Raw genomic sequence first — 12,767 nt, forward strand, 5'->3', positions numbered from 1 at the left:
AGCACTAATAGTGGTTAGTGTACAGAAACCAAAAATCATGTGTGTCCAAATCACACAATTTGAGTTAGTGTATAGAAACCATTTTTAGTCATCTGACGCTAACTCATTTTTTTCAGTGTGCCCTGTCTTGTTCCTGAGAAAGTTGCGCGAGCGAAACTGCGACGATCGTGAGCCGCGAATAGGTCTTGGTCCGTGAAAATCACGTTCACTCTAGAAAGGCACGTCATCCTAAAAAGAAATTTCCATCGCTATGTGAGCTTTTGACACTTTAATCGTATTCTCGTCGAAGTGCAACATTTCTACCACGCACTTAGAAAGGTTAATGGAATTGACCTTTTTCTTTATTTTTTCCCGTCTTTTTTTTTGGATCCAGTATGGACCACTAGACAAGGTACGAATTTAAGCATTCTGATACATGATATTTGACCAAAATGTCACGTAGAACACGATTCGCGCACTGAAAATTACTAAAACTAACTCCTAACGAAGATATTAACATTTTTACTTCACATTGGTTACGGGGAATTTGAACTGCCCGCTCACAAGAAACTCAAAGCTCTGCGTGAGTCAAAGCGCGCACTACAACGGTTTCAGTAAGCTTCTCCGTCGAGCAATGTTCATGTCTCACCATGTGTTGTTCAAACTATAAGCAATTTGCTATAACTGAGCCGAAGTGTCAAGATTAAGTTTGCCAGATTTTTATATCGCAAAGACTATCATGGTACGTTTAGCGCGCGATGTGACTCACGTAGAGCATTGAGTTTTCATGAGCAGGAGGTTTGAATTCACGCATCAACAAACATTAAATATCATCGTTAGGCGTAGATTTCAGTAATTTACATTGTGTGCATCGTGTTTAACGTGAAATTTTGGTCAAGAAACATGTATCTGAATGTTGAAATTCGTACCTTGTCTAGTGGTCCATTCTCGTTCAATGAACAATCAGAGCCACATATGAGCAGTGCCCTAGATGCATTAGATTTCAAGGCGCTTCATGTTTCCCTGCAATAAAAGCGTGGTATAGAGAGCCGGATTCCACTTCTTGAAGAAGCCTAGCACAGGTTCTCTAGGACACTCCCCGACAGCTTGCTAAATTAAGTTTCCGTTTTATTCTTCTTTTTGAGCGTTCACCACGGTAGTAGTGTACGCTCTTTCCCGTCGTTTTGCATCGGGTATGTTACTAATGTATCCATTGGTAAAGGCCCGCACTGCTCCCTGGGAATCGGCGCCATTTTTCGTGGCGGGAAGCAATACCTAGTTTCTCAATTTTTTTTATGTATCATTTCTACGTTTTTTCTCCTAATTTGTCCACTAAATGTAATGCCTGTAAGCTTGTCTTTGAGAAATTAAAGTCTTAACGTTTTAAAACTCTGCAACGTACTTTTATTTAATGACTCTTTCAAGGATCGTTCAATTTTTTTGTCGTCGGAGATAAAAAAAAATGGTTGAGTACAAAGTACCCCTTCACTAATGACCCCCTTTCAAGGATCGTTCAATTTTTTTGTCGTCGGAGATAAAAAAAAATGGTTGAGTACAAAGTACCCCTTCACTAATGACCCCTATATTTTACTCTATGATGACAAGAAATTTCTTGTATGTATGTATGTTTCCTAGGTTACGCTCAACGTTTAAATCGACAGAGTCTTGCAGCGCTCTCTTCCGTGGTACGGTGAACGCTCTCTTAACGTTGGAACCGTCGTCTTGTTTCCGTTTTTGTAAATTCAATTTGCATGGAATGAGATTGATTTACCCGTATTTTACGTTGGGAACTTTAATGAGAACATTACGCTTTAAGTTCGTTCTTTCGTGTAGATTTTGTGTATTATTGATGGTGTACGTATTTAGCGTCTTTCGATGAGTAATCAAGCCCTAGGGTGTTTGAAATTGTCAGTACTTTCAGGCTCCCATTGAAAAATTTTAAAATTATGCTGGGAGCCCCGACGTGGACAGTACTCTTTATCCTTTTCTTTTCCTACCCGAGTGTACCTGCGAAATTTCGGGATGAATTCGGATTCCTAGGAGTCGATTCCCTCATCAACTTCCGAGTTCGGGACTGCGTCCGATCTGAATTAATAACTGCAAAAGCCTGGCACAGGTGCTCTAAGACACGCTCCGACAGCTTGCTAAATTAAGTTTCCGTTTTTTTTTTTTGTTTTTTTTTTGGGGGGGGATTCAATTTGCATGGAATGAAATTGATTTACCGCTATTTTTTTTGTTCTTTTTCCCATAGTAGCCATAGAGAAGTAACCCATAGAGCCATATCTGAATAATTAAAATTAAAATCGCGCAAATTAAATTTTTAAGTCTCAGGAGAAAATATATTCTCCAAAATTTAAAAAATAATAATAACAATAATAATAAAAATGGACTAAAACTGAAAACAAGTGAATTCAATCAAAGGGCTTTTATAATATTCAACTAATTCACCTTCTTCCATTCGCCGGAAAAGAAGTTTCTTTAATCCAGAATTCAGACTCTTAGAAAATTTGACAAGAAAAGATACTCTTGGTTTAATCGGATGTTTGCTTGAATGGAAAGGAAGTCCGCTTCGGATTAAAAGGCTTGACTCCCGATTCAAGCAAAAATCCAATTGAATCAAAAGTATTTTTTCTTGTCTAGTTTTTTCGGAGTCTGGACTCTGGACCCAATAGACTTTTTTTCCAGCATTGACTGTGTCCTCTAAAAAAAAAAATTATGGGAGTTTTTTACACTATAAAGGTGTTCGGATCAAAGAGAGCACGAATCATAATGGGGTATTGTAAAAAAAATCAGGAGAAAAGAGGCGCAAATCCATTTTACCTTCTTAGAAATTGGCGCAGCATTATCGGCTATGACTTTGAAAGTCCCCAGATTCAATCTCATTGGGCCTAAGCTGTAATTTAAGCTGTAGCTAAAAACAATGCCATCATTCCAGAGGAAAAAAATACTGTTTTTTGCTGTCTTCTGACCGTTGGAAAAGGTGATTTTGCCCGCTAATGCATGCTTCAGACAGTAGACAACGAATGAGTCTAAAAATACGGGGGAAAGGAGTGTAAAAAATAATCTTGATTTAATCGTATGTTAGAAGGATGTCCGCTTGGATTAAGAGGCTTGAATCCCGATTCATGCAAAAATCCGATTGAATCAAAAATACTGCTTCTCATCAAGTTTTTTAGGAGTCTGGACTCGGGATCCAAGAGATTTTTTTTCAGCTTGCATATTGACTGTGTTCTCAAAAAAAATTGTGGGAGTTTTTTACGCTATCATGATGGGGTTTACGACGGTGAAAAATAATTAGGATAAAAGAGGCGCAAATCCATTTTACCTTCTATGAAACTGACGCAGTATTATTGGCTTTGACTTCCAAAATCCCCAGATTCAATGTCATTGGGCCTAAGCTGTGATTTAAGCTGTAGCTAAAAAAAAAAAGGTCATTATTCCAGAGGAAAAAAATACTGCTTTTCGCCGTATTCTGACAGTTGGAAAAGGTGAATTTGTCCGCTAATGCATGGTTCAGACAGTAGACAACGAATGAGTCTAAAAATTCGGGGAAAAGGAGTGTAAAAAATTCTGGGTGGGAGAATGACACGAAAGAAAAACGTCAAGACTTAGGTCATTGCTGTTCCGTGAATTTTTGAGGGAGTTTCGCCGGGGTACCATGTACGTTAAAAGGATTCCGTTTTGCTTCAAAGTCGTTCCTACACGGTCCCATAGGCGGGTCCGCACTCTTTGCCCTCGTAGGAATGCAGTCCTTTTTAGTTGTGACTACCTCCAGTGTCTTCTTACTGCTTACTATTTCGCTCATCGGTGGTGATAAAGGTATATTGTAATTGCACTTTCTATTTTCTGTAAATGGACCCGCAGACAAGATGAAAATTGAGGCGTGTGTTGCCGTGCAAAGGAACTTAGATCTGATCGCGAATGAAATTCTCTGACGAATTAGGAGAAATACATTTACAGATTTCCTTGGAAATTCGTACTTTAACAGAGGAAATTTTAAAACGTCTGAAGGCTCATACGCCGTTCTTTCTCGGCACGGCGGCGGTGCAGAGTCAAAACGAAAAATATCCAACATTTTTTCGATTTTACGAAAATCGCAAAAAACTGTCATCAAGGTATTCGACCATCCATTTCTTATCAAATGAAAACGCTGTAAGCACCGAAAGATTCTGGTGCTGAAAGTTTAAGCCCAGAATTTATATAATATTCAAGAATCAAGAGATGAAATTGGAGATTATTATGATCCCAATTTCTGGATTTTACCCGTTTTGGCTCAGCTCAGATTCATTACTAGTTTTAAAAAAAAATGATGAAATTAAACAAAACTAGAGCAGTGTTCAAAACTCACCTTTGAGTTTTAGGAGCCATGTGGCGCATCAAGCCTGATTTTTAGGCGCCATTGAAGATTTTTTAGGGGCCAAATTGACTTTTTGCCTACATATAACGGCGCATTTAGTGAAAGGTTAGACGCAAAATGTTTTCGTAACAGAACTAGTTATAGTAGCTGTAACTTGGGGAAGACAAAAGCACTTAGAATGAAATCGTGAAGAATAGAAAAAGCTTTCACTTGTAGTGCTGACAATTCTGAGTTTTTCAATTTAAGTGGATTTCTTTTCCTTTCTTTATGTGACTTTCTATGAAAATCCAGATTTTTAGGGGGCATTTTTTAGGATCCACGTTGGCGCAGAGCTTTCATTTTTTAGGCGCGTTTGTCGCGTTGGCGCCTGTGAGTTTCGAATACTGAACTAGAGATATTTCAAAATAATGGAAAGATTATTAATCTATTAGTACTTAAATAATAATTATTAATACCGTCGTTTAGGGCGATGATCTACGAACGCGTATTGGGATGATAAAATAACGCCCGATCCAGTCAAACCGAACGTAAGTCGTGGTTTTGAATTTTCGTATACGAGAAACTTACAATTAGTTGAAAGGGAAAGCTATTCAAAATTATAATTGGACGTGCCCGGAGTAAGCAATAGCCGGAATATTTAGTCGAATTTTAAGCCGTTGATGGGCTCTAAAATGTAATAAGCGCTCGCAACTTAGAGATACAAGTTTTCCGTCAAATCCTTGAAATCCGATTGTTTTACCCAACTTGACAAAATCGGTCTGGACATCAATCGGTGACGGGTGGCTGAAGTCGATTTCCAACTGACACCTGATATAGACTAAATGTGTGCAGCACAAAAATGTGACTAAACAGCATGTGTCTCATTATTTTAATTACGAAGGTAGGTGCTTTAGTTTTTTATGAATGAGCCATAAAGTTCAGTTCCTTAATGTAAAATGTGTTCAATACATCGAATTCTTCATTTCAATAGGCGTTGAAGATGTTACTGTATCTAGACCAGCAGAACAAGTTGAGGCATCGTCCACAAAGAAGAGTAAGTGCAAACTCTGATCACATTTAAATAACTAATTTACTGTCCTAACTTTCTCCCGCATTTCATGTCGATATATTCTATTAAATCGTGGAAACTCAAACTGAATGAAGAAAAACAGTTGCATTCAGGGATGCGAATATTTTCGAAACGCCGCCTGTTTACCTCAGTCGACAGCGTCCAGTATTTTCGTTTCACGGTCATATTTTCAATACACACGGCACAACTTCCGATTTTAGGGGCTGCACTGAAATAAAAATCTCGGAGTATTTACTAAGAAAAGGGTAAAATTACCAAGAATTCAGGGTTCTATTTGATCCTAGTTTTTTCTTGGTAAAGTTACCATTTATGGAATACCGAGAAAACTCGGTAAAATTATTGAATTTTCACGATAATTTTACTGGACCTTGGTAAAAACGCCAATATTTTTTATCGACTGTGGTAGAATTACCGAGATAAAATGGCAAAGTTACCGGGAATTGATTACCAATAAAAGTGGTATTCTCAACAGAAAAAACAGTAAAAATACCGGTTTTTAGGTAAGCTTACCAGTCTGTCTCGGTAAAACTACCAATAATTGGTAAAAAACAAGCAGTGAACTCCAACACAATGTGTTGATAAGGCGCGTCATTAACTCGCACATATCAACCCCTTTAGTTTTATTTTACAGAGATTTCAAAATAGGCAAGTAGCACAACAAGAGAATTCATACGATCCAACACTGAGAGGTCAACGACGCACTTTGACGTTACCGTGTATTGTGAATGTAAAAAGCCATTCGAACGAGTTTAAGTTTTTTGATCTACCCCCAGCAATATCTTATCAGATTCTTAAAGAAAAGTGATACGGAATAATTTAAGCGAAGAAAGGAAAAATTCTGTCGAACTCCTGAAAGATAAAGTCGATTTAAAGGTATTTTGGGGCTAAAATACCCAAATCACCGGCATTATAAATCCCGTTATATTATTGAAAAGAAATTGACTCGATATAAGTGCAATTGCATTAGATATGTCTTGATGTTGTTATTTTAAACGTATTTCCATGCAAAGAAGTTCAACCATGTCCATGCTTTATTCATTCATGAATTGAAAGTAAGCAATCTACATCCCGAAAATTTACCGATTTGCCGTAAAAAATTGCAGAAACTTGATATACCAAGTCGACGCACCCACTCGTTGAATTTACCAACCAATTTCGTGAGTGCAAATATGTAAAAATCAATATGCTATAGTCATTTTGGGTGTATTTACTTTTCATGAAACAATAATAATTTCAATCCCGAAAAACCATCAATTTTCCGTATAAAATCGAAAAAATCGAAATGTGTCGACTCCCTGACGTGAACATTGGATTCTACGTGTGAAAATACTCACGTATCGATATGGATATCAGAAAACCAGAACCAGAACAGAAACCATGTGTGGACACAGTTAGCAGTCCGCGGCAACATCCATTCAACAGAATAATGGTAAAAATTAGATAGGATTTTAGCCGCTTTGCCCGCCTCTCCTCGTTATTTACAAACCGTTCCTATATTCATCTCAAAAGGAGGGGTATCGATAAGGGCCGATTTTGGCCCCACTTCAAAAAATCATCTGAATCCATATTTTAAGGACCCTAGGGTAGGTGCATTCTGGCGCAAAATATTTTTGCGATTGTGCATCGTTTTCCTGCCAAAACAGCCGACTCAATTTTTCGGCTGAAAAATGGTTTTAAATTTATGACGAGCCCCAAAAAGCTTTGTTTCATGAGTACGGGAGGTTCATATACGTAATTTTTTGCGTACTTTTCAATGAAACAGGCGAAAATTGTCTAAACCCACTTTTAAGGGGTCATTCTAGACATTTTCAACGATTTTTGGGGTTTTTTGGCAATTTTTGGCGTGTTTCATGTACTGGTATGTAACTTTAATCTGTTAAATTTTGGTGATGTGGCAAAATTGTGCTGGGTGTAAATGAAGACTAATAATCGTGGAAAATGCAGTTTTTTCGGTTTTCTCAAGTTTAGAGCTGTTTTTCGTGTTGACAGTTTAAGCTGAGAAAATGTCTAACCAATGATTTCTAACGGATTTTTTACGCTCTTTTTGAATCTGCAATTGTTTTTGTTGTATAATCATCAGTTTTCTAGTTATAGGTGAAAAATTGCCAAAAAACCCCAAAAATCGTTGAAAATTTCTAGAATGACCCCTTAAAAGTGGGTTTAGACAATTTTCGCCTGTTTCATTGAAAAGCACGCAAAAAATTACGTACATGAACCTCCCGTACTCATGAAACAAAGCTTTTTGGGGCTCGTCATAAAATTAAAACCATTTTTCAGCCGAAAAATTGAGTCGGCTGTTTTGGCAGGAAAACGATGCACAATCGCAAAAATATTTTGCGCCAGAATGCACCTACCCTAGGGTCCTTAAAATATGGATTCAGATGACTTTTTGAAGTGGGGCCAAAATCGGCCCTTATCGATACCCCTCCTTTTTCTCAGAGCTTTGTGTTATTATCAGCTTCCATTTAAATCCCGGTTCGATGACCGAATCGGCTGCCCAAAAAGCAAGCTATTTTTGAAAGGTTCTATGAGAAATTCGTGATATTATCGGCTCTCAGGAAATCACCCCATGGCTATAATTGGTGGTATAAATGTTTGAGTGCTTAAAATAATCGTATTCAAGAAACTAAGGCATTAAACTATGGAGTCGGTTTCTTTTTAATAATATAACGGGATTTACTCCCGGTGATTTAGCTATTATAGCCCCAGAATACTTTTAAAGCGCCTTTACTTTCCAGAATCTTGACGAATTTTTTTTAGCTTAAACGACTTAAGAGACACTGTAGTTAAAAAATATAAAGAATTTTCGATTTTGACAAAAAAAAATTTCGTTCAGGCACACCGTGTATGGCATGTAGTACTGCTGCTATTCAAACCTTATCTTCAGGTCAAAATTCTTACAAGGAATCCCCTTGCAAGAGGCGAATTTTTTGTAATTTCCCCCAATTTTTTCTCCGTTATATAATTGAATTGCTTGTCAAATTCTGAGGTCAATTATATTTAATTGTAATTTATACATTTCTTTTTTCCCTTCATTTTATTTTTTGTCTGGAGAAGTTTCGTTGATTTCTTCGGATTTCGAATACTGTAACTTCTCTTCTTTTCGGCCGATTTTTATGAATGAGACCTCTTTTAATTCGTCTTTTAACGGAGAGTAAGGAAAAATTGCTAAGTACACGCGAAACAATTTTTTTTGAAAATTGGACGAATCCTAGCGTGACGGTGAAATGGTTAATCAAGCGTAAAATCAAGGGTGAGGGTCCGGGTCGGGTCGCTCGGGAGGACAAAAGACACTGCCTCGCCGTCGGGACACAGGTCCGGTGTGCGGGGAGGAGAAGGGTAAGTGGTTTTCTGTAAAAGCAAACTGATTTCTGTATGTGTTATGGTTAGCACATGGTCTGATGAGTTTTGAGGCTCATCACAGATTGCACTTACGTCTATCCTGGGTGGCCTTCGCTATCAGAGGAAAGGTACCAACTTTTGAAAAGCCTAACAGTGGTGTGGAGATCTGTCAAAGCAACGTTATGAACGAAACGGAGGAGTAAAATTCTCATTCCTAGAGTGCCGGCCTGGTCAGCCATCCTCGAATCAGTTCGCTTGTTTCTGCTTATATATGCATATTTTAAATCAGCGCGTCGTACTCTTAGGCTTTTTTTAAAAATACCAAGTAACGTAGACTCTTGGTATTCACTGCACATAAACTAGGGAGCCCCAGAATGAGAAACAACTTTAAATCATAATTATTGACGGATAAATAAACTTTTCACACGCTTTGGAAAATCTCAGAAGTTCGCGGTAGTAACTTTTCGGTAAGGAACTAAGGGACTCGGTTATTGTATCGAGTGGGGGCTCGAAACGATCGCAAAGGCGGTATACTACGTATACGCGCCAAAAAAGTGAGATGGTAAAGGTACCAACGGACCCTGGTAAAAACGCCGAGAATTTTTTTTCAGTGTGTCGCGGTCGCCTCGCCGCCATCGAACCTTATCTTCCACGCCCGATTAACCATTCACCGTGACGCCAGAATCCACCAAATTTTCACAAAAATTGTTTTCCGTCTATTTAGCGAGTGTTTTCTTACTCTCCGTTAAAATACAAATGAAGAGACCTCATTTGTGAAAATCGGCCGAATAGGAGAGAAGTTGCAGTTCGAAATCCGAAGAGATTAACGTAACGCGATGTCGATGGACGGCAGTTCGCCCAAATCGCGGTCGTGCGTAAATGCCGCATATCAGCTTTATAGCGAGATAATTGGACGGAATCTTTAAAATTATTTTACATTCAACGTTCATGAATCAATATTTCCTCCCAAATTCAGCAAAAAGTACCAAGTGATACAAATAGCAAAGACGTGAAAATAGCACGTATGAGTCCAACATTTCAGTTATTCGGCACGCTTTTCCAACATATCGACGGTGAAACTACCAAACCACGTATCTCGTTTGCGGTGTTTAAAAATCTACGCTCACATTTTATTTTTTTGTAGTAGACCAAATCAATATCATTCCTTGAAATTTTCACAGAATTTTCTCCGCAGGAGGAGAATAAATCACAGAAATTTTCAAGACTGGACGTTGAGTAGTTTTTCATTTAAAAAATAAAGTATGACAGGAAGTCTGCGACGTCGCAAACCGAGATACGTGGTTTGGTTCACCGTCGATATTCATGTTAGATTTTTCTTCTTGGTTTTTTTTGTTGACCGTCACCTGCTGCCCTCGTGTGGGCGAAATATCAATTAAAGTTCACAGGTTTTTCAGGGAGGCTTGTTTGGAAAAACCTTGTCTTCTGGCCGCCATGACCAGGGACCGGTAACATTGTTTTTGGCTTTTTCTTTCTTTTTTTTTAATTCCTTTTGGCGGTTGATAATGACCGGGAGACCGGTCGAAACGTCCCGTGGTTAGTAACTGTTGCGTATTTTTTCAGCCTCGTCCCCACCTTTTCCTGTCTATTTTTATTGCTATTGAAATATTAATACATAAAAAATAATTGATTTCTCATAAAAACAGAAAAAATTATTATGGTTCAAAAAACAAAGAAAAAGAAAAGAAGCGATTCTAAGATACTTAAAAAAAGAATGTATCAAACATGAACGAGTCACTAAACGAAACTACACTGAAACTGCACTCACTTAAACCACAGACATATGGGATGAGATCGCATGAATCAATGACCTGTGGTTTCTATACACTTTGAATGGATCTATTGCACACAAAAATTACAGCCAAATGAAGACTTCCAATTTACAAATTTGCCCGAAAATCACACACACAAAAGTCTGAAATCCATTCCTTAGCAGGAAATCTGCGTCGTTTGTCACAAGCTCGTTCAAATTTCGAAATCGATTCTATCGATCGAATCGATTTCGAGTTTGTCTTAGTCGCCACCACGGCAAGCATGTTTGCCCAGATACAATAAAGCAAGATAATCTTACCTAAATAATCAAAAATCTTGATAAAGAATCACGATTTTTACCACAATGTAATCGCGTTGATTCCATTCTCTCAAATGCAATGTATTTGTAACGATAGATTTCAGCTTCAGAAACAGTTTCATGGGAAGATTCGGATGGTCTACCGCCAACGCTACCCCTAAAGTATCCAGAGATACTTCCATGGATACTTATGGAGGATCTACACGGCCCCCGCAAAAACAAAACTATATCTCAAAATTAATGACAGGTAATGAAAGAGTATTTTCATCCACAGCAGGTTCTCCATGATTATTTAAAAATTCATTTGAAAGGCACTACGATTAATGAAAATGAGTAAGATTCTTTGACGTATACTCTATAGTACGAGGCATTGCGAGGAAAACGCACTGAAAGATCACAGCTCATGTCATCGTTCTCCCCATAAGAGAGCGTAACTACATTTGAATGTTACCAAATTTTCCCTGGCAAATAGCATATTTACCAGGAAAAACTTGGACATATCTAATAAAAAAATTTACTGGTTGTTCTTCAGATCTCGTGCAAAAATCGGAAAAATTTTGGACTCAAGTTGCACGAGTTTTTTTGTAAGGAAAGAGGAAGAATAAATTGGGTAAAATTTGCAACCCTGGAATGAAATTATGCATTGGAAATTACTTAACACATCTAAATTGAGTAACACATACATCTAATTTTGTTGATTTTAAACCGCAGTTATAAATGAAATTGTATTCAATGCACAAAGGAGTTGAAGAGAAAAATAGATGGAAAAATATTTAATGAAAAAGGGGGAAAAAACAGGTCCTCATTTTTTTAATTGATGTGAAATTTCGTGGGAAACTGTGGAAAATTGATGAGGAAAATGTGGAAAGCTGGCCGGCGGGCGCATGAAAACGTGGAAACATTCTGCACCCCTGGCGTCGATTGCAAGATTTGATGCAGTTTTGACAACACTGGTTATTTTGAAAATTTTATACACTAATCTCTTAATGATTCTTTCAGATTTATCAAAAAGTTTTAAAAAAATGGGGACCTTCCAGAAAGCTGTGACCAAGCCATTTTCAAGAGGTAGGTACTTTTTTAATGCAGTTCAATGTCTTTTTAATGGGCGCATAGTTTCGACTTGGATCCACGCTCCACGTCAAGCACAAGTTTACCCATTTTTAGGGTAAGGTAGAGGATGTGCCATCTTGATTATTGTACTTATTTTCAATGTTTATTGTAAAATAGGAGCAGAAGATCTTCGGTCAGCTTTATTGCTCTATAAAAAGGCGTGAACTTATCAGGCGTGGACTCTCTTATCACGCAAATAATGCATATGAATGCATGATATACCGGAGGTTCATCAAAAATCAGTTCCTTCTATTGGAATCGATATAGAGTCTTGTTTAAGGGCATAGGTCTTATTAGGCCTTATGGCCTTAGGTTATTAGGCCTTATTAAGTATTTGAGATGTGTCGGATCCAAAAAAATAAGACAATACAATACTTAAGAATAGAAATTAATATCTATGGAATGTTTTTCTGCACGTCCTTACGCCTAGATACTTTCTGTAACCAGAAAAGTACGCAGATTCACTCTGCGATCGACGGAAATTCTTGCAAGTTGGCAACACTGTTATTCCTCCATAAAAGGCCTGGATACACGTTCAAATTTCCATCAATTTCCGATTAAATTGGTGACTGGTGCGCACCATCTACCATCGATTTTTTGCGGCCTGCAAAACTTTGCTGATAGATGATGGAACTGTGGGTCTCACCCGTCATCTGATTTCCACACAACCGTGCTTATTTCATGCTTTTTTCAATCAAGACGCTGCTTTAATTAATTTTAGATAACAATTTATATAACTTTCGACCGCCATTTTGGTCATAATTTTGATCGGAAATTGTCGGAAATTTGAGCGTGTATCCAGGCCTTAACACATATCGACG

The 12,767-nt window shown here is 37.8% G+C and overlaps 1 protein-coding gene across 11 annotated transcripts in view; it reads right to left on the reverse strand.

Annotated features, from left to right (window-relative positions):
* CASK (peripheral plasma membrane protein CASK) overlaps positions 1-12,767 on the reverse strand; it is an 832,536-nt gene that overhangs the window by 549,579 nt on the left and 270,190 nt on the right. The window lies entirely within an intron of this gene.

The sequence above is a fragment of the Bemisia tabaci genome, chromosome 10, assembly GCF_918797505.1.
Source record: "Bemisia tabaci chromosome 10, PGI_BMITA_v3".
Classification (NCBI taxonomy): domain Eukaryota; kingdom Metazoa; phylum Arthropoda; class Insecta; order Hemiptera; family Aleyrodidae; genus Bemisia; species Bemisia tabaci.